Source organism: Aegilops tauschii, chromosome 2 (assembly GCF_002575655.3).
Source record: "Aegilops tauschii subsp. strangulata cultivar AL8/78 chromosome 2, Aet v6.0, whole genome shotgun sequence".
NCBI classification, from domain to species: domain Eukaryota; kingdom Viridiplantae; phylum Streptophyta; class Magnoliopsida; order Poales; family Poaceae; genus Aegilops; species Aegilops tauschii.
The window spans coordinates 651,396,779-651,424,227 of record NC_053036.3 but is presented as its reverse complement, the minus strand read 5'-3'; the positions used below and the strand labels follow the sequence as shown (position 1 = coordinate 651,424,227).

The following is a 27,449-nucleotide window of genomic DNA, read 5'->3' as shown; positions in this document are numbered from 1 at the left end:
CGTGTACTATTTGCGAGAGAAAAATACCAAACTTGTAATATGACAATTTTGAAAAAAAATCTTTAGAAAACAGACTATCAAGGATGAACATTCATGACTTTCATGCCAAATGACTACGATGATGACCGTTACCATTTTATATTTTGTAATTATGTGCTGAACTTGGTCGCATAGGTCCATCTTGCCATTACAAACAATGTTCCCAAATAGAGTATCCAACTTATTTGTAAAATAAAACATTTTCCATTTTGTAAGTGTCAAAAATGAGTATTTTATGTGAAACAAGTAATTCAAATTTGAAATGCAACTGTGTGATAACTCTGTCCTAAACATTGGGTTAACAAGTAGTCACTATATGGAAAATCAACTTAGGGTTTTGACAATTTTTTGGTCTGTTTATAGTATTTCTATTTATTTTTTGATATTTGTTGAGTGTTACACTCGATAAAAGTCATGGCAGAAAGCACACTTTCAGCCAATCTGCGACTAGTACACGGATTGAAGACGTGGCTAGGAGAATCTTCTCTCCAAATCAATCACAGCCACACATCTCTCTTCATCCCTCTTTTCCACAAACCCACACACAGCCGCACACAACTCTCTCTTATCTCTGCCTGCACCAACCACGGCCACACACACACACCCTGCCCATCTTGCCATGGCCGGCCACTCTCTCTTCCTTGCAGCCATAGCTCTCCTGCCGGCGCACCGGTCTAGCATGGCCGTTTACTCGTCGAGTTCGCCGTGAACCAGTGGCCCCACAAGAGATGCGACACCTCCGGCCCGTTGCGCCGCTCCGGACACTCGTCGGCGTGGTCAAGTCCTGCTGTCTCCCTCCTCTCATGGTGGCCGTCGTGTGCTTGGATTCGCGGCCAAGCAAACAAGCAGCATTGGTTGGCAAGCAAGCAAGCAGTAGCAGCTGCATCGGCAAGCAGCAGCAGCAGCGTCGGCTATCAAGGAAGCAAGCAGCAGCGCAAGCGGCAAGAAGGAAGAGCAGCAGCACCGCCGGCAGCACGCGTTGGCAGCGGTGGCGCGCGGTAGAGAGATTGGCCCACAGCAGCACATGCACGCGCTGTGGTGGCGCTGGCATTAGCGGCATATGTGGCCTTTTTTTTTAATTTCTGCCAACAAGTTTTACCGAGTGCGTCACTCGGCAAAAACACCTGTGACACGTGGCTAACCTATGAATTTTCACCGTTTTCATCTGCCGTTAGTTGATTTTTGCCGAGTTCAAACCTTTGCCGAATACCACGAGAACACTCGGTAATATTGTTGCCGAGTGCCTGATAAACGGCTCTCGGCAAAGTTCTGTTTGCCTGAGAGGTGTATGCCGGGTGGCCTTTACCGAGTGCAACTCTCGGCAAAGGCTTTGCCGACGGTTATTGACCCTTTGCCGAGTGTCCGTGGCACTCGGCGTATAAGGCGATTCCAGTAGTGAAGTGTGATCATCAATAAATAATCTCGAGGTGTACTCTATGGAAACAAAAGGTCGAATAAAAAGTCCCCATTGTTAATATCGATAGATAAAGTTTCCATTGTTGTGTGTTCGCTCAACTTACCCGATGCAGATTAAAGGTGATGTTGGTTTTTTAAAAGATTCTTCTTGTGACTTTTTTTTTGAGGGGTAACTGGGATTTTATTCAAAGTTCGTAATGTTTGGGATACAAGAGATATCTGGCGTAATTCCCAGCCACACATGGCGTCCAACTGACAGAGAAGAGGCCTCCTTCGCAATCGAGTGAGCTTCAAAGTTGGACTCTCTAAACTCAAAACAAAAAATAACACGCTCGAACTTAAGCCTAGTGTTATCAATTTCTCTCAAAATTGCCGCGTAAGGCGAAGAAGCTCCATTCTTGATGTCGCTGATCACTTCATTGCAGTCCGATGCAATAGTCAGGTTTCGGAGGTTCAGATCTTGGGCGAGTGAGAGCGCCTCGCTGCACGTTAGGGCCTCCAAAGTTGTTGGGTCCGTCATGCCCTCCAGAACCACAGCTGAAGCACCTAAGAAATTACCTGAACCGTCTCTGCATATGACTGCTGCCACCCCCTTATCTCCCAATGTCGACAAGCCTCCAACATTTATTTTGGCTGAACCATCAGTAGTTGGGATCCATCTCCTTTGACGATGCATAATCGCATGTGGCTTGTTTTTTACTGTACTTTTGGTCGAGGCAATCTGGAGCTCTTCAAGATAACTGTTGATGAAACCCATAGTTGTAAGCGGACTCTGAAATTGATTGTCATGAATAGCTCGATGCCGCGCCCACCATATCGCCCACATGGTGATCAAAACAAGCGCTAGCTCCTCCTCCTTCAGGGTTTCGAACAACCAGAAGACCCACATCTTCGCGTCCCCTATTTGGTTTGGAATGACATGCTCCAAAGTTTCTTCATCACCTAAAGCCCAAACACATCTCGCCATCCGACAGTTAATGAGGGAATGGCCCCATGAATCAACAGCATCATTGCATATAGAGCACACAGTTGAATTTGCCATCTTCCTCTCATGCTTCAAAGCTCCTGTTGGGATGGAAGTGTGTGCCAACCTCCAGACAAAGATACGTATTTTGACAGGATCTTGACATTCCAGAGCGACGTCCATGCCTTCTTCGATGCTTGAGTATCAGAAATGCTCGGCCTATGCTCCAGCCAATCTTCTCTTTGCTTCTTCGCAGCAGCTAACATTCTGTGAGTTGTGTATACACGTGTTGTTGTCTGGCCATGTCTAAGTCATGGGACAAATGCGGTCCAAACTTGATTGCGACTGTAATACCAACATTTTGATAGATTGTGGAGAGCACTTAAGCCCACTCAATTATTTCTCGAGCGTCTCCTACGAAAAGTAATAGAAAAAAAAGCCAAAAAATTAAAATTTAAAGTTAGCGCGAATCTCCTTGCAAAATCCGATGGCTATAACATTGATGGCAAGCTAGTAAATTGTGCGGAGAGTGGCAATAGAACTCACACGTAGTTTTCGCAAAAGAGATTAAAAAACATGATGCGACCTTGGAGGAGAAATGTTTAGTTTCCAAGAGAATGTGTGCCTCTCTTTCGCCAAGGGTTTCACGCAAAGATTCATGCTGTCGAAACACCAAGGGCTGACTCAGTGTGCTGCGCAAGGAATTTGGATGCAAGTGAGCATACTAAATAAGTTATTGTGTAATCCTACTACTAGCGGTTGGGGCTCTACCATTTAGCGCCGCATCAGAGGACGTCGTGCGCCCATTTTAATTTGAAAAAATACGTGGGTCCTCGCCTCCATCTAGAGAGAGAGAGAGAGAGAGAGAGAGAGACTCACCTTCATCTTTAAAAAACGAACCTTCCTCACTCAGCCAGCCAGCAAGTGCCAAGTGCCAAGCTGTGTGCTCGTTTCCATCTAAAAGATACATGGGTCCTCATCTCCATCTAAGAAAAAGAAAAAACATCTAAATAATCCGCACCCCCATCTAAAAAGGGAAATAAAAAACCTAAGAAAGGAAAAAAAAAAGTTCCCGCCGCAAACATCCCGCGGGCGCCACATGGCATAGCCCAGTGTTGGCCCCTTCTTTCTCCATTAACGGGTCCAATATTAAACTATTTGATTTACATTCCCTAAAATACTAGTACTATTTTGTAAGGAAAAACGTTGCCACTTTATTCAATGTTCATAGCACCTTCGAGAGCAATCTCCGAGCTAACACACTGAGGAGAGAAATGGAGCCATGTTTTACATACAGATTTAATGCAACCTTCCCTAGCAATAACATGTGCAACTTTCTTTTTGTGGGTTCATGTGCAACTTTGTTTGCCGAACGTCTCACCCAAGGAACCCTAAACTCCTGAAAAGGCCTAAGTAAACCTTTAATCTTCTCAACTAGTTGCCCATTTGCCGAGAGTTCCATTTCTGTGATCTTATGTGCTGCCACATGAGAATCCATCTCATGGATCACCTTCTGAACATTAAGTTCTTGTGCCAGGAAGACGGCCCTACGACACGCCATTAGCTCGGCCACCTCAGCGTCTTGAGCGGATGATAAAAATGGCATGAGCTCGCCAGGAACACGCCATGGTTGTTTTTGAGGATGGCTCCTTCCCCTCCTGTGGGACAAAAGCAATTTTTTGCAATGGTGCAAGACAAGGATGGCTTAGCACTTCCAACGCCAGAACCAACAGACATTCGAGGCTGAGATGGATCGTTGTTGCCGCCGCCGTCGGCTGGAGCTCCCTGCGCCATCTGTAGTATCATGAGGAAAGAAAGCATTGAGTATCATGATATCATACCATATCATATAAAATGATATATTAGTATGTGCCATACATGACAACAAATAAAATCACTACGATGCTAATCTATGATACTATGTACTGTGAAGATAGTGCCATACACTAATATATCTATGAAAGCTAAGATAAATTGTAAAATGATCCCTTTTATCTCTTTTCACACGAGTGGTAAGAGTATATAATATATCTGAGTCATTGATTTCAGTAAGTAGTGGGTCTTACGGCATCTCCAACGCCGATCCCTAAATTCCTCTGGTATATGTCCATTTTTGTGTCCAGATGTGGTCCACAGACATGATACGGGAGAGAGCAATCCAACGCTAATTGCAAAGTATCCGCGTAGGAGGAGAAAAAGTAGGTGAGGACCATGCATGTGGTCGACTATTTATGGGTTGGGAGGAGAGAGAGAGAATATGGGGACCATGCATATGTGTATGGGAGGAGAGAGAGAAGAGAGGGACCATGCATGTGATTGATTAATTGCATGTCTAGACTCAGTAAACCTCCCTACATTTATCTCCAAAATACTGGAATTTGAACGTCTAAATAGTTTCACGAACTGATACAGGTCCCCATTAAATTGCAAAAATGAACAAATATGTCTGGCCGGACATGTACGTATGTCTTGTGGGTCTCCCTTGGTAACTTTTACCTTTACCTTCAACCTTCCATTGTGACCAGCCTCACTCCTACTACTGATGTACTGATGTTGCTTGTTTAAACCGCCGCGTCACTCTCTAATATCATTGCTAGTTTAAATTAAACTAGCAATAAACTTTTCGGTACGCGTGAAGCTGTTGTGTCACCTTCTATATAGTTAGCCGTGGGGCCTCTTCGTGTGGTCATACGTGGGAATGGGAGCTGCTAGGCCCACATGCACACACAAGCTCTACTGTTGTTGGGCCCACAGGCGCACATGCACTGGCGCACATAGACGGTCCTTGGGTTGCCCGTAATCGAATTATCATAACTAGTATCATGCATGCAAAGTAGGCAATTTTGTTATTGTGGCATAAAATTAAATGAATAAACATCTCATATTCATTTCTGAGCCCTGGTTCATCTGCACTGGGTGAAGAAAAAATTCACAAAATATAAACTAAAACTTTCACAAAATTTTGAATCTTTATTGCATGGAAGATAATTTTGTGTGTGAGGTTCGTTCTAAATTTCAGATCATTTGAACATGCTACTCATATGTCTAAATGATCTGAAATTTAGAACACACCTCATGCACAAAATTATGCCCCATGCAAAAAAAATTAATTTTTGTAGTACTATTTTTAAAATTTTATATTCCTCGCGGGTGCAACTGAGCCTGCGCATCAAATCGCCTCGTCTAGGGTTTAGATTATCATGATACCATATCATAATAAATATTGTACTAGTGTATGTCTTGAATGACAATAAATAAGGTCATCTAATATAATATTATTCTATGATACTATGCATTACTAAGGTAGTATCATATGCATGATACTAACTTATGATACTACCCACTACGGGCAGCCTTTATAGAGAGAGAGCGCATTGTCTGCGCAGATATCTATCCCCCGCTCTGTTCTGAAGGTGTCGTTGACCTGATACCCACATCGACCCCCTACAGGAGACAGCGGCAAGAAGCTAGTCTAGGTACTAATAATAATCAATCTTTTAATCTCATTTTATTCAAGAAAGATATCTCCAATTTGCAACTAGCGAATTTATCATCCGCTAGATTCAGTATGGGAAGCTACTGGCAACTTCTTAGGGGGGTCTGTTGCCTGCGGATTCATGATCCTTCAATTGATCGCAACTAGCGACTGCGCTGTCAAGTGGCAGCAGTAGGCAGGTAGATTCAGAAGTCAAAATTACTGCTTCTAGTTGCTTAATCTGTAGGTGAGTGATGTCTTAATTTGCTTAGTACTGTATGTATCAGTATTACTTCTGCAATTCAGTATTATTCTAACTCCGTTCCAGATTAACGAATTTCCTAATTTCTTATCTCGGTCTAACTTTTTAAATGTGAATGAGTCCATAGAAGAAGAATATTCAAAGTCTGCAATACCAAATTTGTTTCATTAGAGTCATCATAGAAGTATGTTTTCAAAATGAATTTAGACACACGGGTGCACACAAAACATTGTAGATATGAGCACATTTTCTGTAGCTTGGTCAAATTTAGAGTTGTTTGACTTGAAAAAAAATCTAGAACTTCAGTTAATTTGGAATTGCGGAAGTAGGCTCGTGCATTCATAATGGTTTGTTCTTCTCTACAGGCTAATTACATGATAAATGCAATTGGAACGGAATGCTAGTAACACGGGAACTGACCTAGAGCAGATGTTAGTTGATGAAACCACAGACTCCAAGACCCTGCCGTTATCACTTATGGAGGACATCACACGTGGTTTCTCCGAGGACCGGGAGACTGGAAGCGGTGGATTTGCAGTGGTTTACAAGGTAGTATGCATGGCACAAGTGTTCCAATATTAATCACGCTTGATTTGGAAACTCAAACATATGCTAATACATGTTAGTGATAGGGAATACTTGATGATAGCGCGGTCACCATGAAGAGGCTACCAAAAGCTTTCATGGATGAAACAAAATTTCATCGAGAGGTTGAATGCCTAATGCGGGTAAAGCATAAAAATGTGTAAGGTTTTTGGGATATTGTGCTGAAGACCACCAAAAATTGCTTTACTTCGAGTATATACGTAAAGGGAGTCTCGATAAGTATATGACCATGTATCGTATAAGCTTCTCTTTATTTTCTATATTCATATACTACAAATTGTAACATACATCATTTGGTATTCAAAAGTTAATGCATCAAGTGTCTCATGCCATAAATCTAATTTCTCCTATCCCCTTTATAGATGCATATCCTGAGTGGGGAACATGTCATAAAATAATCTAAGGGATTTGTGAGGGTCTACAGTACCTTCATGATAACCATATCATTCACTTGGACCTGAAACCCGTCAATACACTACTTGACGATAACATGCTACCGAAAATCACTGATTTTGAACTACCAAGATGTTTTGATGAAAATCAAAGTCGGGATATTACCAAAACTATAGTAGCAACAATGTATGCTAGCTCACTTATTAAAGCTCCATAATTTGTCCTATATTATTTATATTGCACTATCGTTGAACTCCCTCCGTTTTTGTTTACTCAGCATATTAGATTTGACTGAAGTCAAACTTTATAAAGATTGACCAAGTTTGTAGAAAACAATATGAACATTTACAATAACAAATTTATATGATGTGAAAATATATTCAGTGATGAATTCAATGGTATTGATTTGGTGGTGTATATGTTAATATATTTTCTAAAACTTGTTGAAAGTATATAAAGTTTGACTTTAGATTAAGTTAATGTATGGAGTAAGTAAAAATTAAGGGAGTACATGAATCGGCAGAACTTCATATTTTCATATAGGGGGTATTTGGCACAGAACTTCGTGAAAGGGATGTAATCGCACCCAGGGGATAGTCTCGGTGTTATTATTGTCGAAATACTGATCGGACAGAAGGGGTATTAATCTACTGAAGATGTAAGAAAAATATATTGCCACTGCTACAAACATAATAACTCAATATCATTTTTGGCTAAGGATTGACTCCAAAATAATTGTCACGATTCAACTTCACATATTTCCATTACATTTTCATTTGAGATTTGACATAATATCCTTTATGGAGGAAGAACATCTAATAGTGGAAAGCACAAATTGGATGCAAAAGAATCAACACAACATATTACCTTTTATTTTATTTTCGTTAATTTGATGCTTCATTTCTGAAAGTACAATTTTACATGGTGATAGATCTGACTACTTGGTGCAGAGTTTTCTTTTTAGAAAGAAAAGAAGCGTTGTTAGTTTGATGGCTGAATGTATATGGTTGGCATATACCATAAATATTTAAATTTCTTATATAAAAATAACAATTGAATCATACCTCAACACTACAAATTTTTGGGTACTTGAAAGTTGGAATTGTGGGTTGGAGAGATCACAACGAGATACATTATGCGATAGAATATGAGAATGCTATGAGACAGATTTAGAGTCCAGACACTTCAATCCTAAGAAGAGACCAGCTCGTGCACGTGATATTATTGGCATGCTTCATAAATGGAAAATATCTGGGTATCTTAAAGAATTGACAGTTTCTTCCTTCAATTTTGAGATGCAATACATACCACATGGATCCTTGCACTAGAACCTATTGAATTTCTAGAGGTTGGGCTTTGGTACTTCAGGAACAGGGCCAGGGGTTCCACGATGTTAGTTGCTTTACTCACATATCCCTATTTAGACACTAGGCCCTTTTCTAGATACTATATATATTCCATAATACTAGTAGTTTCAAGCATGCCTCCTCCTCCATAGCTAAATCCAATACCAATAGCTTCTTCGACGACATTCACGACGATGGAGTTCGCCGTGCGCCAAGCCACATTGAAGACGGGGGCATGGCAGTCGAGTAGACAAGGGAAGAAGTGTCGTCCGAGGCCGCCATCCTCCTCTATAGCTCGTCGGGCAGTGCGGAGGCTACCGTCCTCCTTTGTAGATCATTGGGTCGGGTGGTGGGAAGGCCCCCGTCCTCCACCGGAGCTCGTCCGGCGGTGGGGAGACCGACATCCCGTGGTAGAGCATGGTGATCTCGCGAGGTTGCAGCCTCCTCCAACTCGTCTGACCGCGCGTGGGGTAGATCCGCGGGTGGTGTAGGTGGTGCAGGTGCCACAGACATGGATCCGACAGGGGACGGACATGTGGGTGCGGTCCGTGAGGTAGGTGCGTGTTGGGCCAGCCCAGGCTAAGCCGAGGGGCGGTCAAATTTCGTGTTTTGACCCTTTCGGCGTATAAAATCGGGATCTGACCCCGGTATGGAAAATTTTCAAGATTTGACCCTTTTGCTACCGCTGGAGGACCTGGCGGTAGGTACGTACAGGAAACCGCCGCCCCTCATGGCGGTAGGTTCCCTGACGCCGTCTGGCCGTTAACGGTCGTGCACACGTGGCAAAGGGACCTACCGCCGCCGGCTATGGTGGCAGGCTCTTGCAACCTACCGCCGGGCTCTCTGGCGGTAGGTTCCTAGATAAGGTTGTGTGGGGAGGGGGATGTGCTGCTCCCCACCCACTCATTCACCCCACTCTTCTTTTCGATCTCAAGCTCTCTCCCCCTCTTCTCCCCCACCAAATCACCCACTAGATCCCCCTCCATTGCTTGAGATTTGGCCGATGGATCGAGGCCATTTTCATCACCCAATGTACCTCCCCCATCCCCCCTTCATTTCGTTGGTTCAAATCATGAATTTTGCTCATTTTGTTGGAATCACTAGTTCATGGTTTTGTTGTGGTGAAATTAATGTATATGATGCATTTAGGGTAATGTTTGTGCTTTGACAATGTATTGTGTCACTAGCATTGTTTGGGTAGTTAGAAATATCATTTAGGGTTTTTTAGGGTTAGGTTTAATGACATGGTTAGGGTTAAGGTTATGGTTATGCTTAAGTAAATGCCTATATGACGAACATTATGGTTATAGTTTAATTAGGGTTTTGTTAGAGTAGTTACCTCTCGAATTATAGCTCGATCTACTCCTACGGTTATAGTTTTTGTCAAGAGACGGTTAGGATTTTTGCCTTGGATGACTGTTATAGTAATCCCTTGACTTGTAGGATGGGATCGATCATCTTTGTTGAGACTTCCGCGGAGGCGGCGGCGAAGCGTGAACGTGCAGTCATTGAGGAAAAGATGGACTTGTGGGTCAAAGCCATTGATGCATTGAATGCGGCTTGTAGAGATTTTTCAAAGTATTATGTGTCGAAGTGCGACGACGCCAGAGTTAAGTTATACCAGGCTAAAGAGAAAAACATAAGGAACCTCAAGAAGGAAGAGAAAATTCATAGAAGCGCTCTTGCATTGCAAATTGCATTGTGTGGAACAAGGGATGAGGTGAATGAGATGGACTTTAACAACCCTGGCCAGATCATTGATTGGCTAGTTAGGCAACCATCATCGATGATACTTAGTCGGGCAACTCGTTGGGCTTGGGTCCGTGAAAGAAATGGTGTCATTTGTTGCAACCCCGGGCAGTACGACAAAGATGTCTTGTTGATGGACTAGTAGAGGGGGTTGAAACACATGATGTTGTAGTGTCATTTGGACTGTAATGGCATGTACCCTTATCGTTTATGTAACCTATGTCATTTGAACCAGTGAGAACATTATGTAGCCTAAATAAGTTATGCTTTGTGTTTGTATTGTATCGTTTGATTTGAGTTTTGGTTTCTTCCATTTAATGTAGCATGGAAAACATGACCCCGGAGGAGATGAAGAAAGTATATGAGAAGTGTTGTGACATTGCATCTCAGAGTCTGGCGGTAGCATCTGAGAAGATTGTAGCGGAGCGAGTACTTCGTATCAAGAGGGAGCTTGAGGCATGGTTCAAGAGCAATGATGAGGTAATTGTTGCCATTCATGGAGGAACCTTCTGATCTTAAGGAGAGAAAAGTTTTCCGTAGGCTTGTGAAAGAAAAACAGAAGATACATAATGAGCTGCATGAGATGGAATATGCTTGCAGACATTCTATGGCAACGGAGATCTTTTTCTCTGTGGACATAGAAGAATTCCGTGAGGTGGACTTGAGAAAACCCGGACAGGTCATTGGATGGGCAATCAGACAAGGCAAGTCAAAGATTCCGGAACGCCGTGCTCGATCGGCCTGGTTCGGGGAAACGAAAGGTGTATTGGAGAATTGGGCAGGATCGTCGGATTATCAACTGAAGCCTAATCCTGATCGTGACGTACAAATTGAACGTCTTATACGTTTAAATCTTTTTTTCCATTGTGGGAAATGTATGCTCGAGCTTGAGCTTGTAGTTTGAACTCATGTCATTCGAATCGCTAGATGTTTGAAGTCATTTGAACAAGTGTCATTTGTGGATATAATGAACTATGCTCAGTTATGTATGTCTTTGCTACTCGATCATTTCTGGATGTCATTTGTGGATTCTTAGTTCATAGAAGTTTGTAACAAATGGAAAGGCAAAGGGCTATAAAATAAAGGTAAAGGGACATGGGTCAGCAGCCTACCGCGATAGGCTCCGGCGGTAGGATGGCCAAACCTACCGACAAACGAATGGCCAATTTGGTCACATCAGTAATGGCCGTAGGATGGCCAACCCTACCGCCATGATCCCTGGCGGAAGAGTGCTACCGCCGAGAGGGCTGGCGGTAGGGTGGCCAACCCTACCGCTGGAAATGTCGCCGATTTGGTCACAGTAGTAATGGCCGTAGGGTGGCCAACCCTACCGCCATGATCCCTGGCGGTAGGAACCTACCGCCGAGGGGGCTGGCGGTAGGGTGGCCAACCCTACCGTCAGAAATATCGCTGATATGGTCACAGAACAAGGAGCAGAGCAGGCAGTTGGGTGGCCACCCTACCGCCGTCTGCCTTGGCGGTAGGATGGCCAACCCTACCGCAAAACAGGGGAGAGTTTCCCTTTCAGGAGTTTGCTGTGGGGTTTAATTTCTTACTGCCAAGGCCCATGCTGGTGGGGTTTCATAGCCTACCGCCGAGGCTTCTGGCGGTAGGGTGCAAAGCAGAGCAGAGTTTACTCTGTTTTTCCTCTTAATCATTTGAATACAAGTGAAGTCACATCAACAAATGCACAATAAATGCTAAACTAGAGGAAGAACTAGGGGGTTGCAAAACTAGTTGATTCCAACCAAAGTAGATGATTGAACCAACCAAATGAAGGGGGGTGGGGGAGGTACCTTGGGTGATGCAAATGGCCTCGATCCAAGGGGCAAATCTCAAGCAATGGAGGGGAATCTAGTGGGTGCTTGGGTAGGGGAGAAGAGGGGGAGAGAGTGAGAGCTCGGGGAAGAAGATGAGTGGAGTGGATGGGTGGTGAGTGGACCCCACCAAACATTATCCTTCAGGACCCTACCGCCAGAGACCTCGGCGGTAGGGTGTCGAAGCCTACCGCCAAGGCTGGCGGCGGTAGGTCCCCTTTGCCATGTCAGCGCCCGTTAACGGCCAGACGGCCCTCAATAGAACCTATCGCCTGGTGGGGCGGTGGTAGCATGTAGATCTCTACCACCAGGGCCTCCGGCGGTAGCTAAAATGGTCAAATCTCGAAAAAAATTCATACCGGGGTCAGATCCCGATTTTATACGCCAAAAGGGTTAAAACACGAAATTTTGCCCCGAGGGGCTGGCATACGAGGTGGAAGGGCTACTCATGTAGTGCTTAATGAAATGCCAAGAAGAAAGGGAGAGGAAGAAGAAGAAGAAGAAGACCAAGCCAATTTGCCTATGTGGAATTTTTTCTAGCAACTCACCTTGATGGGTGGGCCCGGCCAATTAGTGACGTCATCTAACGCTTAGCATATACCATCAGTTTTTTTTTCCACGATCAAATTCTCAGTGTCGTGCATTCTGCAATATTTTATGAAGTGGTCGTTTTTTGTGTTGTCTGACACAGATTGTGGTGGTTGTGTTGATTTTACTCTGTTGGCTAAGTACTATAAACAGCTTTTAAAAAGAAAAGAAAAAATGTCTTCTTTGTTTTGCCAATTTAGATCATCATAGTTTAAGCTTCTTAGAAATGATGAATTTGTAAACATATAATTTCTTGGTATTTTTCCAATCTAACAAAATGCAATTAGACACCTCTAATCCCATAAAAAATAAAAGGACTAGACAGTTGTAAGAGCATCTCCAGCCATTGGCGCCCCGGGGGCGCGTAAATCGCCGCCTGGGGGCGAGCCGGCGCAAAAAATCGGCCTGGGGGTGAGTGGGTTCCCAGCCGCCGACCCCAGGGCTGCCCCCAAACGCCGTTATGTTAAAAAAGGAGTATTCAGCAAAGTTCGGCTAAAATTCGGCAAACTGGGCATATATCAGACATGTTCGAAATTTTACATAGCAAATTTATCAACAAAAGGCCGGAACTACAACTATGGGCTGAAGAAGTCGCTTAGCGCGGCGAAGTCGCCGCCATCTTCGCCGTCGTCGCCATCTGCCTTCTCCTACCTGACGCGGCCGCCCCTGCTGGACCCCTGGCAGGCGTCGCCATGGCAGACCGGTGACGGTGGCGACGCGTCGTCGTCGTCGCTGTCGTCGAGGACGACGACGCCACCTTCATCGCTGCCCCGGCGCCGATGTTCGAAGTGCTCTAGGGCGCGGCGATGGCGCTCCATCTCCATGTGTAGCCAGTCACCGCGCGCCCATCAATGCGGTCTAGCAGTTCGTTTAAAGACGAAACATCAGCTGGATCTAATTTTTGGAGTACTTTGGGCCAATCCGGCGGCCACGTGGGCCCTTATGGTGAAACTGCCAAACTGGAGGGTCTGCCCCGAAGCTAGGCACCCTCCGGAAGTGATATTGTTGTTGATGAATAGGCGAGCCATAGATCGCTTTATGCAGACAGCACGGCAGAGCTCTCAATGAAAGCACCAATGTCGGTGTCAGAACCGGTATATCTCGGGTAGGGGGCCCGAGCTATGCGTCTAAGGATCGATGGTAATAGGAGGCCAGGGAACACAATGTTTACCCAGGTTCGGGCCCTCTTAAGGGAGGTAAACCCCTACTTCCGCTTGATTATATTCGACGAGAATGATGATTACAAGAGTTTATCTACCTTGGGATCGTAATGGCTAACCCTAGATGTCTAGCCTATGAGGATTCCAATGATGGTTAGGAAGATAGCCTCTATGGACTAACCTCTCCAGTTTATATACACACCGGCGGAGCCTAGGGTTTGTACAAGGTCGGTTTATCAGAAAAGGAAGCTTCCGGACTCTATTCTTGCCGTGTACGTACTGAGAACACTAGTAGAAAAGAGGGCTTTGGTTCAGGCCGGGTCAGCCCATTAGTCCCGGTTCTGTCCAGAACCGGGACCCATGGGGGCACTGGTCCCGGTTCGTGAGGCCAAGGGCCTGCCGGGCCTCGTGGGGGCATTGGTCCCGGTTCGTCTGGCCCGTTTGGTCCCGATTGGTGGGACGAACCGAGACCAATGGGCCTCGCTCCTGGCCCACCACCATTGGTCCCGGTTGGTGGCTTGAACCGGGACCATAGGCTGCCCTTTAGTCCTGGTTCATGCCACGAACCGGGACCAATGAGGTGCCTATATATACCCCTCGCCCGGGAGCAGAGCACTCCAGTGCTCTGTTTTTCTCTGGCCAGCGAGGGGAGGGCTTTGTGGTGCTCTAGCTCACCTCCTATGCACATGAGGTGTTCGATGAAATGCCCGAGCCACACTAGTTAATCTTTCTCCTCTCGAAGCTCGACCTCAAAGCTCCATTTTCCTCGAGATTTGTCTAGGTTTAGCGGTCCGTCACGTCCCATTCCCGTCTTCACTGTCGTCGATCGCCCGCGCCGATCTCGTCGCCGGCACCACCGTGGTGAGCCTCTTCTTCTTATCTTCTTTCTGAAAGAAAAAAATTCTTACTTTAGATAGATACTTGTCTAATTTTATTACTATTTTATTGCTTGTTATTATATAGTGCGATGGTTTTGGTATCCGCCCCCGTCGGCCCTCGTCCTGTCTATGATTTGGATGTGGTATATATTATCTTTATAACTATCGGTTCATTTATTGTTTATGAAAATTATGCCGACCAACGTGACATAGATTTTATTTATCTAGGAGGTATGTGAACTAGAAATTCCAACCGACCATATTGTCGAGAGGTTAAATTTAGTTGAAGAATAAAACAATTTCTTGAAGGAAAAAATAAAAAAAATTGAGGAGGAGAAGATGATATTGGAGTTGCATGTTGCGGATGTCGTCGATGATCACAAGATCAAGATGGATGCAATGCGCTTGAAGATTAGAAAGATTAGAAAATATGCCATTCATACCGAGGCTTGGTATCATTATGCCGTTGGATCAATTGTTACCTTGGTTGCAATTATGATCGCATTTGTTTTCACATTGAAATGTTTTACATAGTTTTAATGTATGGTTTAATTAATTAGATGCTCTGGAGAGCTATATGTTGTTAGATGAGAACTATGTATGTACTTTGGTTTTAGTGTGATGATGAACTTCTATTAATTTGGTCACTTAATTATCTATTCATGATGTTCTGTAATGGTTTTTGACACACTTAATTATATATAATGCACGCAGATGAACCGGCAATGGATGTACGGTGACAGACACACCTCCGTACATTAAGGGCGTGCATGATTTTCTCGAAGTGGCTGAGGCAAACAAGCAGAATGGTTTTATGTGTTGTCCATGCCCTAAATGTGGGAATACGAAGTCTTACTCTGACCGGAAAATCCTTTGCACCCACCTGCTTTACAAGGGTTTCATACCACACTATAATGTTTGGACGAGGCACGGAGAAATAGGGGTTATGATGGAAGACGGCGAAGAAGAAGAGGACGATGACAACTATGTGCCCCCTGAATACGGTGATGCTGCAACGGGGGAAGCTGCTGAAGATCAAGAGGAACCAGACGATGTGCCCAATGATGCTGCAACGGGGGAAGCTGCTGAAGATCAAGAGGAACCAGACGATATGCCCGATGATGATGATCTCCGCCAGGTCATTGTCGATGCAAGGACGCAATGCGAAAGTCAAAAGGAGAAGCTGAAGTTCGATCGCATGTTAGAGGATCACAAAAAATGGTTGTACCCCAATTGCGAAGATGGCAACACAAAGCTCGGTACCGTACTAGAATTGCTGCAGTGGAAGGCAGAGAATGTTGTGCCTGACAAAGGATTTGAGAAGCTACTGAAAATATTGAAGAAGAAGCTTCCAAAGGATAACGAATTGCCCGACAGTACATACGTAGCAAAGAAGGTCGTATGCCCTCTAGGATTGGAGGTGCAGAAGATACATGCATGCCCTAATGACTGCATCCTCTACCGCGGTGCGTACAAGGATCTGAACGCATGCCCGGTATGCGGTGCATTGCGGTATAAGATCAGACGAGATGACCCTGGTGATGTTGACGGCGAGCCCCCCAGGAAGAGGGTTCCTGCGAAGGTGATGTGGTATGCTCCTATAATACCACGGTTGAAACGTCTGTTCAGAAACGAAGAGCATGCCAAGTTGATGCGATGGCACAGTGAGGACCGTAGGAAAGACGAGAAGTTGAGAGCACCCGCTGACGGGTCGCAGTGGAGAAAAATCGAGAGAAAGTACTGGGCTGAGTTTGCAGGTGACCCAAGGAATGTATGGTTTGGTTTAAGCGCGGATGGCATTAATCCTTTCGGGGAGCAGAGCAGCAATCACAGCACCTGGCCCGTCACTCTATGTATGTATAACCTTCCTCCTTGGATGTGCATGAAGCGGAAGTTCATTATGATGCCAGTTCTCATCCAAGGCCCTAAGCAACCCGGCAACGACATTGATGTGTACCTAAGGCCATTAGTTGAAGAACTTTTACAGCTGTGGAATGGAAACGGTGTACGTACGTGGGATGAGCACAAACAGGAGGAATTTAACCTGCACGCATTGCTGTTTGTAACAATCAACGATTGGCCCGCTCTCAGTAACCTTTCAGGACAGACAAACAAGGGATACCACGCATGCACGCACTGTTTAGATGACACTGAAAGTATATACCTGGACAAATGCAGGAAGAATGTGTACCTGGGCCTTCATCGATTTCTTCCAACCAACCATCAATGTCGAAAGAAAGGCAAGCATTTCAAAGGCGAGGCAGATCACCGGAAGAAGCCCGCCATGCGTACCGGTGATCACGTACTTGCTATGGTCAATGATTTACACGTAATCTTTGGAAAGGGTCCCGGCGGACTAGCTATTCCGAATGACGCTGAGGGACACGCACCCATGTGGAAGAAGAAATCTATATTTTGGGACCTACCCTACTGGAAAGACCTAGAGGTCCGCTCTTCAATCGACGTGATGCACGTGACGAAGAACCTTTGCGTGAACCTGCTAGGCTTCTTGGGCGTGTATGTGAAGACAAAAGATACACCTGAGGCAGGGGAGGACCTACAACGTTTGCACGAAAAAGACGGCATGCCTCCGAAGCAGTATGAAGGTCCTGCCAGCTACGCTCTTACAAAAGAAGAGAAAGAAATCTTCTTTGAATGCCTGCTCTGTATGAAGGTCCCGACAGGCTTCTCGTCGAATATAAAGGGAATAATAAATATGCCAGAGAAAAAGTTCCAGAACCTAAAGTCTCATGACTGCCACGTGATTATGACGCAACTGCTTCCGGTTGCATTGAGGGGGCTTATACCGGAAAACGTCCGATTAGCCATTGTGAAGCTATGTGCATTCCTCAATGCAATCTCTCAGAAGGTGATCGATCCAGAAATCATACCAAGGCTAAGGAGTGATGTGGCGCAATGTCTTGTCAGTTTCGAGCTGGTGTTCCCACCATCCTTCTTCAATATCATGACGCACGTCCTAGTTCATCTAGTCGACGAGATTGTCATTCTGGGCCCGTATTTCTACACAATATGTTCCCCTTTGAGAGGTTCATGGGAGTCCTAAAGAAATATGTCCGTGTTGCGGATCCTTGCAGAAATTAAAAAATTTCTACGCATCACCAAGATCAATCTATGGAGTTTACTAGCAACGAGAGGGGAGTGCATCTTCATACCTTTGAAGATCGCGATGCGGAAGCGTTGCAAGAACGTGGATGAGGGAGTCGTACTCGTAGCGATTAAGATCGCAGTGGATTCCGATCCTAGCGCCGAACAATGGCACCTCCGCGTTCAACACACGTGCAGCCCGGTGACGTCTCCCGCACCTTGATCCAGCAAGGAGGAGGGAGAGGTTGAGGAAGAGGGCTCCAACAGCAGCACGACGGCGTGGTGGTGATGGAGTGGCAGTTCTCCGGCAGGGCTTCGCCAAGCTCACGCGGAGGAGGAGAGGTGTTGGGGAGGGGAGGGGCTGCGCCTTGGATGTGGTCCTGCAGCCCTCCCTCCACCCCTCTATTTGTAGGGAGAAGGGGGAAGGGGGCCGGCCCCTCTAGATGAGATCTAGAGGGGGGGCGGCGGCCAAGGGGGAGGGGGCTTGCCCCCCAAGCAAGGGGGGCGCCCCCTTTAGGGTTCCCCCAAACCCTAGGCGCATGGGCCCTAGGGGGGATGTCGCCCAGCCAACTTAGGGGCTGGTTCCCTTCCACCTACAGCCCATAAGGCCCTCCGGGGCAGGTGGACCCTCGCGGTGGACCCTCGGAACCCCTTCGGTGGCCCCGGCACAATACCGGCATACAAATGAACACTTCCGGTGACCGTATGATGACTTCCCATATATAAATCTTCACCTCCGGACCATTCCGGAACTCCTCGTGACGTCCGGGATCTCATCCGGGACTCCAAAAAACATTCGGTAATCACATACAAATCTTCCTTATAACCCTAGCGTCATCGAACCTTAAGTGTGTAGACCCTACGGGTTCGGGAATCATGCAGACATGACCGAGACCGCTCTCTAGCCAATAACCAACAGCGGGATCTGGATACCCATGTTGGCTCCCACACGTTCCACGATGATCTCATCGGATGAACCACGATGTTGAGGATTCAAGCAATCCCGTATACAATTCCCTTTGTCAATCGGTACATTACTTGCCCGAGATTCGATCGTCGGTATCCCAATACCTCGTTCAATCTCGTTACCGGCAAGTCACTTTACTCGTTCCGTAATGCATGATCCCGTGACTAACTACTTAGTCACATATTGAGCCCATTATGATGATGCATTACCGAGTGGGCCCAGAGATACCTCTCCGTCATACGGAGTGACAAATTCCAGTCTCGATCTGTGCCAACCCAACAGACACTTTCGGAGATACCTGTAGTGCACCTTTGTAGCCACCCAGTTACGTTGTGACGTTTGGTACACCCAAAGTATTCCTACGGTATCCGGGAGTTGCACGATCTCATGGTCTAAGGAAATGATACTTGACATTAGAAAAGCTTTAGCAAACGAACTACACGATCTAGTGCTATGCTTAGGATTGGGTCTTGTCCATCACATCATTCTCCTAATGATGTGATCCCGTTATCAATGGCATCCAATGTCCATGGTCAGGAAACCGTAACCATGTATTGATCAACGAGCCAGTCAACTAGAGGCTCACTAGGGACATGTTATGGTCTATGTGTTCACACGTGTATTACGATTTCCGGATAACACAATTATAGCATGAACAATAGACAATTATCATGAACAAGGAAATATAATAATAACCATTTTATTATTGCCTCTAGGGCATACTTCCAACAGTCTCCCACTTGCACTAGAGTCAATAATCTAGTTACATTGTGATGAATCGTACACCCATAGAGTTCTGGTGTTGATCATGTTTCGCCCGTGGAAGAGGTTTAGTCAATGGATCTGCGACATTCAAATCCATATGCACTTTACAAATATCTATGTCTCCATTTTGAACATTTTCACGAATGGAGTTGAAGCGACGCTTGATGTGCCTGGTCTTCTTGTGAAACCTAGGCTCCTTGGCAAGGGCAATAGCTCCAGTGTTGTCACAGAAGAGAGTCATCGGCCACGATGCATTGGGAATAACTCCTAGGTCGGCAATGAACTCCATCATCCAGATTGCTTCATGTGCTGCCTCCGAGGCTGCCATGTACTCCGCTTCACATGTAGATCCCGCCACGACGCTTTGCTTGCAACTGCACCAGCTGACTGCCCCACCATTCAAAATATACACGTATCCGGTTTGTGACGTAGAGTCATCCAGATCTGTGTCAAAGCTAGCATCGACGTAACCCTTTACGACGAGTTCTTCGTCACCTCCATAAACGAGAAACATATCCTTAGTCCTTTTCAGGTACTTCAGGATGTTCTTGACCGCTATCCAGTGTTCCATGCCGGGATTACTTTGGTACCTTCCTACCAAACTTACGGCAAGGTTTACATCAGGTCCAGCATGGCATACATAATATACCCTATGGCCGAGGCATAGGGGATGACACTCATCTTTTCTCTATCTTCTACCATGGTCGGGCATTGAGCCGTGCTCAATCTCACACCTTGCAATACAAGCAAGAACCCCTTCTTGGACTGATCCATATTGAACTTCTTCAATATCTTGTCAAGGTATGTGCTTTGTGAAAGACCTATGAGGCGTCTCGATCTATCTCTATAGATCTTGATGCCTAATATGTAAGCAGCTTCTCCAAGGTCCTTCATTGAAAAACACTTATTCAAGTAGGCCTTTATGCTTTCCAAGAATTCTACATCATTTCCCATCAATAGTATGTCATCAACATATAATATGAGAAATGCTACGGAGCTCCCACTCACTTTCTTGTAAACACAGGCTTCTCCATAAGTCGGTGTAAACCCAAACGCTTTGATCATCTCATCAAAGCGAATGTTCCAACTCCAAGATGCCTGTACCAGCCCATAGATTGAGCGCTGGAGCTTGCATACCTTGTCAGCATTCTTAGGATCGACAAAACCTTCCGGCTGCATCATATACAATTCTTCCTTAAGGAAGCCGTTAAGGAATGCCGTTTTGACGTCCATTTGCCATATCTCATAATCGTAGAATGCGGCAATTGCTAACATGATTCGGACGGATTTCAGCTTCGCTACGGGTGAGAAGGTCTCATCGTAGTCAACTCCTTGAATTTGTCGAGAACCCTTAGCGACAAGTCGAGCTTTATAGATGGTAACATTTCCATCCGCGTACGTCTTCTTCTTAAAGATCCATTTATTTTCTATCGCTCGCCGACCATCGGGCAAGTCTGTCAAAGTCCATACTTTGTTTTCATACATGGATCCTATCTCGGATTGCATGGCTTCAAGCCATTTGTTGGAATCTGGGCCCGCCATTGCTTCTTCATAGTTCGAAGGTTCACCGTTGTCCAACAACATGATTTCCAGGACAGGGTTGCCATACCACTCTGGTGCGGAACGTGTCCTTGTGGACCTACGAAGTTCAGTGGTAACTTGATCATGATCGTCATCATTAACTTCCTCTCTAGTCGGTGCAGGCACCACAGAAACATATTCTTGTGCTGCGCTACTTTCTGGTTCGAGAGGGGTCATCTCATCAAGTTCCACTTTCCTCCCACTTACTTCTTTCGAGAGAAACTCTTTCTCCAGAAAGGACCCGTTCTTGGCAACGAAGATCTTGCCTTCGGATCTGAGGTAGAAGGTATACCCAGTGGTTTCCTTAGGGTATCCTATGAAGACGCATTTTTCCGACTTGGATTCGAGCTTTTCAGGTTGATGTTTCTTGACATAAGCATCGCATCCCCAAACTTTAAGAAACGACAGCTTAGGTTTCTTTCCAAACCATAATTCATACGGTGTTGTTTCAACGGATTTCAACGGAGCCCTATTTAAAGTGAATGCGGCAGTCTCTAAAGCATAACCCAAAAATGATAGCGGTAGATCGGTAAGAGACATCATAGATCGCACCATATCCAATAGAGTGCGATTACGACGTTCGGACACACCATTACGCTGAGGTGTTCCAGGCGGCGTGAGTTGTGAAACAATTCCACATTTCCTTAAGTGTGTGCCAAATTCGTGACTCAAATATTCCCCTCCACAATCTGATCGTAAGAACTTTATTTTCCTGTCACGTTGATTCTCAACCTCACTCTGAAATTCCTTGAACTTTTCAAAGGTCTCAGACTTGTGTTTCATTAAGTAGACATACCCATATCTACTTAAGTCATCAGTGAGGGTGAGAACATAACGATAGCCACCGCAAGCCTCAACGCTCATTGGACCGCACACATCAGTATGTATGATTTCCAATAAGTTGGTTGCTCGGTCCATTGTTCCGGAGAACGGAGTCTTGGTCATTTTTCCCATGAGGCATGGTTCGCACGTGTCAAATGATTCATAATCAAGAGACTCCAAAAGTCCATCTGCATGGAGTTTCTTCATGCGTTTGACACCAATGTGACCAAGGCGGCAGTGCCACAAGTATGTGGGACTATCATTATCAACCTTACATTTCTTGGCATTCACACTATGAATATGTGTAACATCACGTTCGAGATTCATTAAGAATAAACCATTGACCAGCGGGGCATGACCATAAAACATATCTCTCATATAAATAGAACAACCATTATTCTCGGATTTAAATGAGTAGCCATCTCGCATCAAACGAGATCCAGATACAATGTTCATGCTCAAAGCTGGCACTAAATAACAATTATTGAGGTTTAAAACTAATCCCGTAGGTAAATGTAGAGGTAGCGTGCCGACGGCGATCACATCGACCTTGGAACCATTCCCGACGCGCATCGTCACCTCGTCCTTCGCCAGTCTTCGCTTATTCCGCAGCTCCTGTTTTGAGTTACAAGTATGAGCAACCGCACCTGTATCAAATACCCAGGAGCTACTACGAGTACTAGTAAGGTACACACGAATCACATGTATATCACATATACCTTTGGTATTGCCGGCCTTCTTGTCAGCTAAGTACTTGGGGCAGTTCCGCTTCCAGTGACCGTTTCCCTTGCAATAAAAGCACTCAGTCTCAGGCTTGGGCCCATTCTTTGTTTTCTTCTCGGCAGCTTGCTTACCGGGCGCGGCAACTCCCTTGCCGTCTTTCTTGAAGCTCTTTTTACCCTTGCCTTTCTTGAACTTAGTGGTCTTATTCACCATCAACACTTGATGTTCCTTTTTGATCTCCACCTCCGCTGATTTCTGCATCGAATATACCTCAGGAATGGTTTTCTCCATCCCCTGCATATTGAAGTTCATCACAAAGCTCTTGTAGCTAGGTGGAAGCGACTGAAGGATTCTGTCAACGACCGCGTCATCCAGGAGATTAACTCCCAGCTGAGACAAGCGGTTGTGCAACCCAGACATTTTGAGTATGTGTTCGCTGACGGAACTATTCTCCTCCATCTTACAACTGTAGAACTTGTCGGAGACTTCATATCTCTCGACCCGGGCATGAGCTTGGAAAACCATTTTCAGCTCTTGGAACATTTCATATGTTCGGTGCTGCTCGAAACGCTTTTGGAGCCCCGGTTCTAAGCTGTAAAGCATGCCGCACTGAACCAGGGAGTAATCATCAACACGTGTTTGCCAAGCGTTCATAACGTATTGGTTTGCTGGGACGGGTGCTTCACCTAGCGGTGCTTCAAGGACATATGCTTTCTTGGCAGCTATGAGGATGATCCTCAAGTTCCAGACCCAGTCCGTATAGTTGCTACCATCGTCTTTCAGCTTGGTTTTCTCTAGGAACGCGTTGAAGTTGAGGTTGACATTAGCGTGGGCCATTTGATCTACAAGACATATTGTAAAGATTTTAGACTAAGTTCATGATAATTAAGTTCATCTAATCAAATTATTAATGAACTCCCACTCAGACAGACATCCCTCTAGTCATCTAAGTGATACATGATCCGAGTCAACTAGGCCGTGTCCGGTCATCACGTGAGACGGACTAGTCATCATCGGTGAACATCTTCATGTTGATCATATCTTCTATACGACTCATGTTCGACCTTTTGGTCTTCCGTGTTTCGAGGCCATGTCTGTATATGCTAGGCTCGTCAAGTCAACCTAAGTGTATTGCGTGTGTAAATCTGGCTTACACCCGTTGTATGCGAACGTTAGGACCTATCACACCCGATCATCAGGTGGTGCTTCCGAACAACGGACTTTAGCAATGGTGCACAGTTAGGGGGAACACAATTCTTCAAATTTTAGTGAGAGATCATCTTATTTATGCTACCGTCGTTCTAAGCAAATAAGATGTAAAACATGATAAACATCACATGCAATCAAATAGTGACATGATATGGCCAATATCATTTTGCTCCTCTTGATCTCCATCTTCGGGGCGCCATGATCATCATCGTCACCGGCATGACACCATGATCTCCATCATCGTGTCTTCATGAAGTTGTCTCGCCAACTATTACTTCTACTACTATGGCTAACGGTTAGCAATAAAGTAAAGTAATTACATGACGTTTCAGTTGACACGCAGGTCATAAATAAATTAAGACAACTCCTATGGCTCCTGCCGGTTGTCATACTCATCGACATGCAAGTCGTGATTCCTATTACAAGAGCATGATCAATCTCATACATCACATATATCATTCATCACATTCTTCTGGCCATATCACATCACATGACACATGCTGTAAAAACAAGTTAGACGTCCTCTAATTGTTGTTGCAAATTTTTACGTGGCTGCTATAAGTTTCTAGCAAGAACGTTTCTTACCTACGCCAAAACCACAACGTGATATGCCAATTTCTATTTAACCTTCATAAGGACCCTTTTCATCGAATCCGATCCGACTAAAGTGGGAGAGACAGACACCCGCTAGCCACCTTATGCAACTAGTGCATGTCCGTCGGTGGAACATGTCTCACGTAAGCGTACGTGTAAGGTCGGTCTGAGCCGCTTCATCCCACGATGCCGCCGAATCAATATAAGACTAGTAACAGCAAGTAAATTGACAAAATCGACGCCCACAACAACTTGTGTTCAACTCGTGCATAGAAACTACGCATAGACCAAGCTCTGATACCACTGTTGGGGATCGTTGCAGAAATTAAAAAATTTCTACGCATCACCAAGATCAATCTATGGAGTAACTAGCAACGAGAGAGAGAGGAGAGTGCATCTTCATACCATTGAAGATTGCGAGACGGAAGCGTTGCAAGAACGCGGACGAGGGAGATCGTACTCGTAGCGATTCAGATCGCGGTGGATTCCGATCCTAGCGCCGAACAACGGCACCTCCGCGTTCAACACACGTGCAGCCCGGTGACGTCTCCCACACCTTGATCCAGCAAGGAGGAGGGAGAGGTTGAGGAAGAGGGCTCCAACAGCAGCACGACGGCGTGGTGGTAATGGAGTGGCAGTTCTCTGGCAGGGCTTCGCCAAGCTCACGCGGAGGAGGAGAGGCGTTGGGGAGGGGAGGGGCTGCGCCTTGGATGTGGTGCTGCAGCTCTCCCTCCACCCCTCTATTTATAGGGAGAAGGGGCAAGGGGGCCGGCCCCTCTAGAAGAGATCTAGAGGGGGGCGGCGGCCAAGGGGGAGGGGGCTTGCCCCCCAAGCAAGGGGGGCGCCCCCTTTAGGGTTCCCCCCCAACCCTAGGCGCATGGGCCCTAGGGGGATGGCGCCCAGCCCACTTAGGGGGTGGTTCCCTTCCACCTACAGCCCATAAGGCCCTCCGAGGCAGGTGGACCCTCCTGGTGGACCCCCGGAACCCCTCCGGTGGTCCCGATACAATACCGGTATACCCCCGAATATTTCCGGTGACCGTATGATGACTTCTCATATATAAATCTTCACCTCTGGACCATTCCGGAACTCCTCGTGATGTCCGGGATTTCATCCGGGACTCCGAACAACATTCGGTAATCACATACAAATCTTCCTTATAACCCTAGCGTCATCGAACCTTAAGTGTGTAGACCCTACGGGTTCGGGAATCATGCAGACATGACCGAGAAAGCTCTCTAGCCAATAACCAACAGCGGGATCTGGATACCCATGGTGGCTCCCACATGTTCCATGATGATCTCATCGAATGAACCACGATGTCGAGGATTCAAGCAATCCCGTATACAATTCCCTTTGTCAATCGGTACGTTACTTGCCCGAGATTCGATCGTCGGTATCCCAATACCTCGTTCAATCTCGTTACCGGCAAGTCACTTTACTCGTTCCGTAATGCATGATCCCGTGACTAACTACGTAGTCACATATTGAGCTGATTATGATGACGCATTACCGAGTGGGCCCAGAGATACCTCTCCGTCATACGGAGTGACAAATCCCAGTCTCGATCCGTGCCAACCCAACAGACACTTTCGGAGATACCTGTAGTGCACCTTTATAGCCACCCAGTTACGTTGTGACGTTTGGTATACCCGAAGCATTCCTACGGTATTCGGGAGTTGCATGATCTCATGGTCTAAGGAAAGGATACTTGACATTAGAAAAGCTTTAGCAAACGAACTACACGATCTAGTGCTATGCTTAGGATTGGGTCTTGTCCATCACATCATTCTCCTAATGATGTGATCCCGTTATCAATGACATCCAATGTCCATGGTCAGGAAACCGTAACCATCTATTGATCAACGAGCTAGTCAACTAGAGGCTCACTAGGGACATGTTATGGTTTACGTGTTCACACATGTATTACGATTTCCGGATAACACAATTATAGCATGAACGATAGACAATTATCATGAACAAGGAAATATAATAATAACCATTTTATTATTGCCTCTAGGGCATATTTCCAACAGCCGACCCCTCTAGATAAGATCTAGAGGGGGGCGGCGGCCAAGGGGGAGGGGGCTTGCCCCCCAAGCAAGGGGGGCGCCCCCTTTAGGGTTCCCCCCAAACCCTAGGCGCATGGGCCCTAGGGGGATGGCGCCCAGCCCATTTAGGGGCTGGTTCCCTTCCACCTACAGCCCATAAGGCCCTCCGGGGCAGGTGGACCCTCCCGGTGGACCCCCGGAACCCCTTCGGTTGCCCCGGCATACCCCCGAACACTTCTAGTGACCGTATGATGACTTCCCATATATAAATCTTCACCTCCGGACCATTCTGGAACTCCTCACGACGTCCGGGATCTCATCCGGGACTCCAAACAACATTCGGTAATCACATACAAATCTTCCTTAGAACCCTAGCGTCATCGAACCTTAAGTGTGTAGACCCTACGGGTTCGGGAATCATGCAGACATGATCGAGACCGCTCTCTAGCCAATAACCAACAGCGGGATCTGGATACCCATGTTGGCTCCCACACGTTCCACGATGATCTCATCGGATGAACCACGATGTCGAGGATTCAAGCAATCCCGTATACAATTCCCTTTGTCAATCGGTACGTTAGTTGCCCGAGATTCGATCGTCGGTATCCCAATACCTCGTTCAATCTCGTTACCGGCAAGTCACTTTACTCGTTCCGTAATACATTATCCCGTGACTAACTACTTAGTCACATCTTGAGCCCATTATGATGATGCATTACCGAGTGGGCCCAGAGATACCTCTCCGTCATACGGAGTGACAAATCCCAGTCTCGATCCGTGCCAACCCAACAGACACTTTCGGAGATACCTGTAGTGCACCTTTGTAGCCACCCAGTTACGTTGTGACGTTTGGTACACCCAAAGTATTCCTACGGTATCCGGGAGTTGCACGATCTCATGGTCTAAGGAAATGATACTTGACATTATAAAAGCTTTAGC

The 27,449-nt window shown here is 45.9% G+C and overlaps 1 protein-coding gene and 1 pseudogene across 1 annotated transcript in view; both read left to right on the top strand.

Annotated features, from left to right (window-relative positions):
* LOC109784202 (multiple C2 domain and transmembrane region protein 6) overlaps window positions 1-27,449 on the top strand; it is a 95,506-nt gene that overhangs the window by 15,287 nt on the left and 52,770 nt on the right. The window lies entirely within an intron of this gene.
* Window positions 6,538-10,763, top strand: LOC109784201 (uncharacterized; annotated as a pseudogene).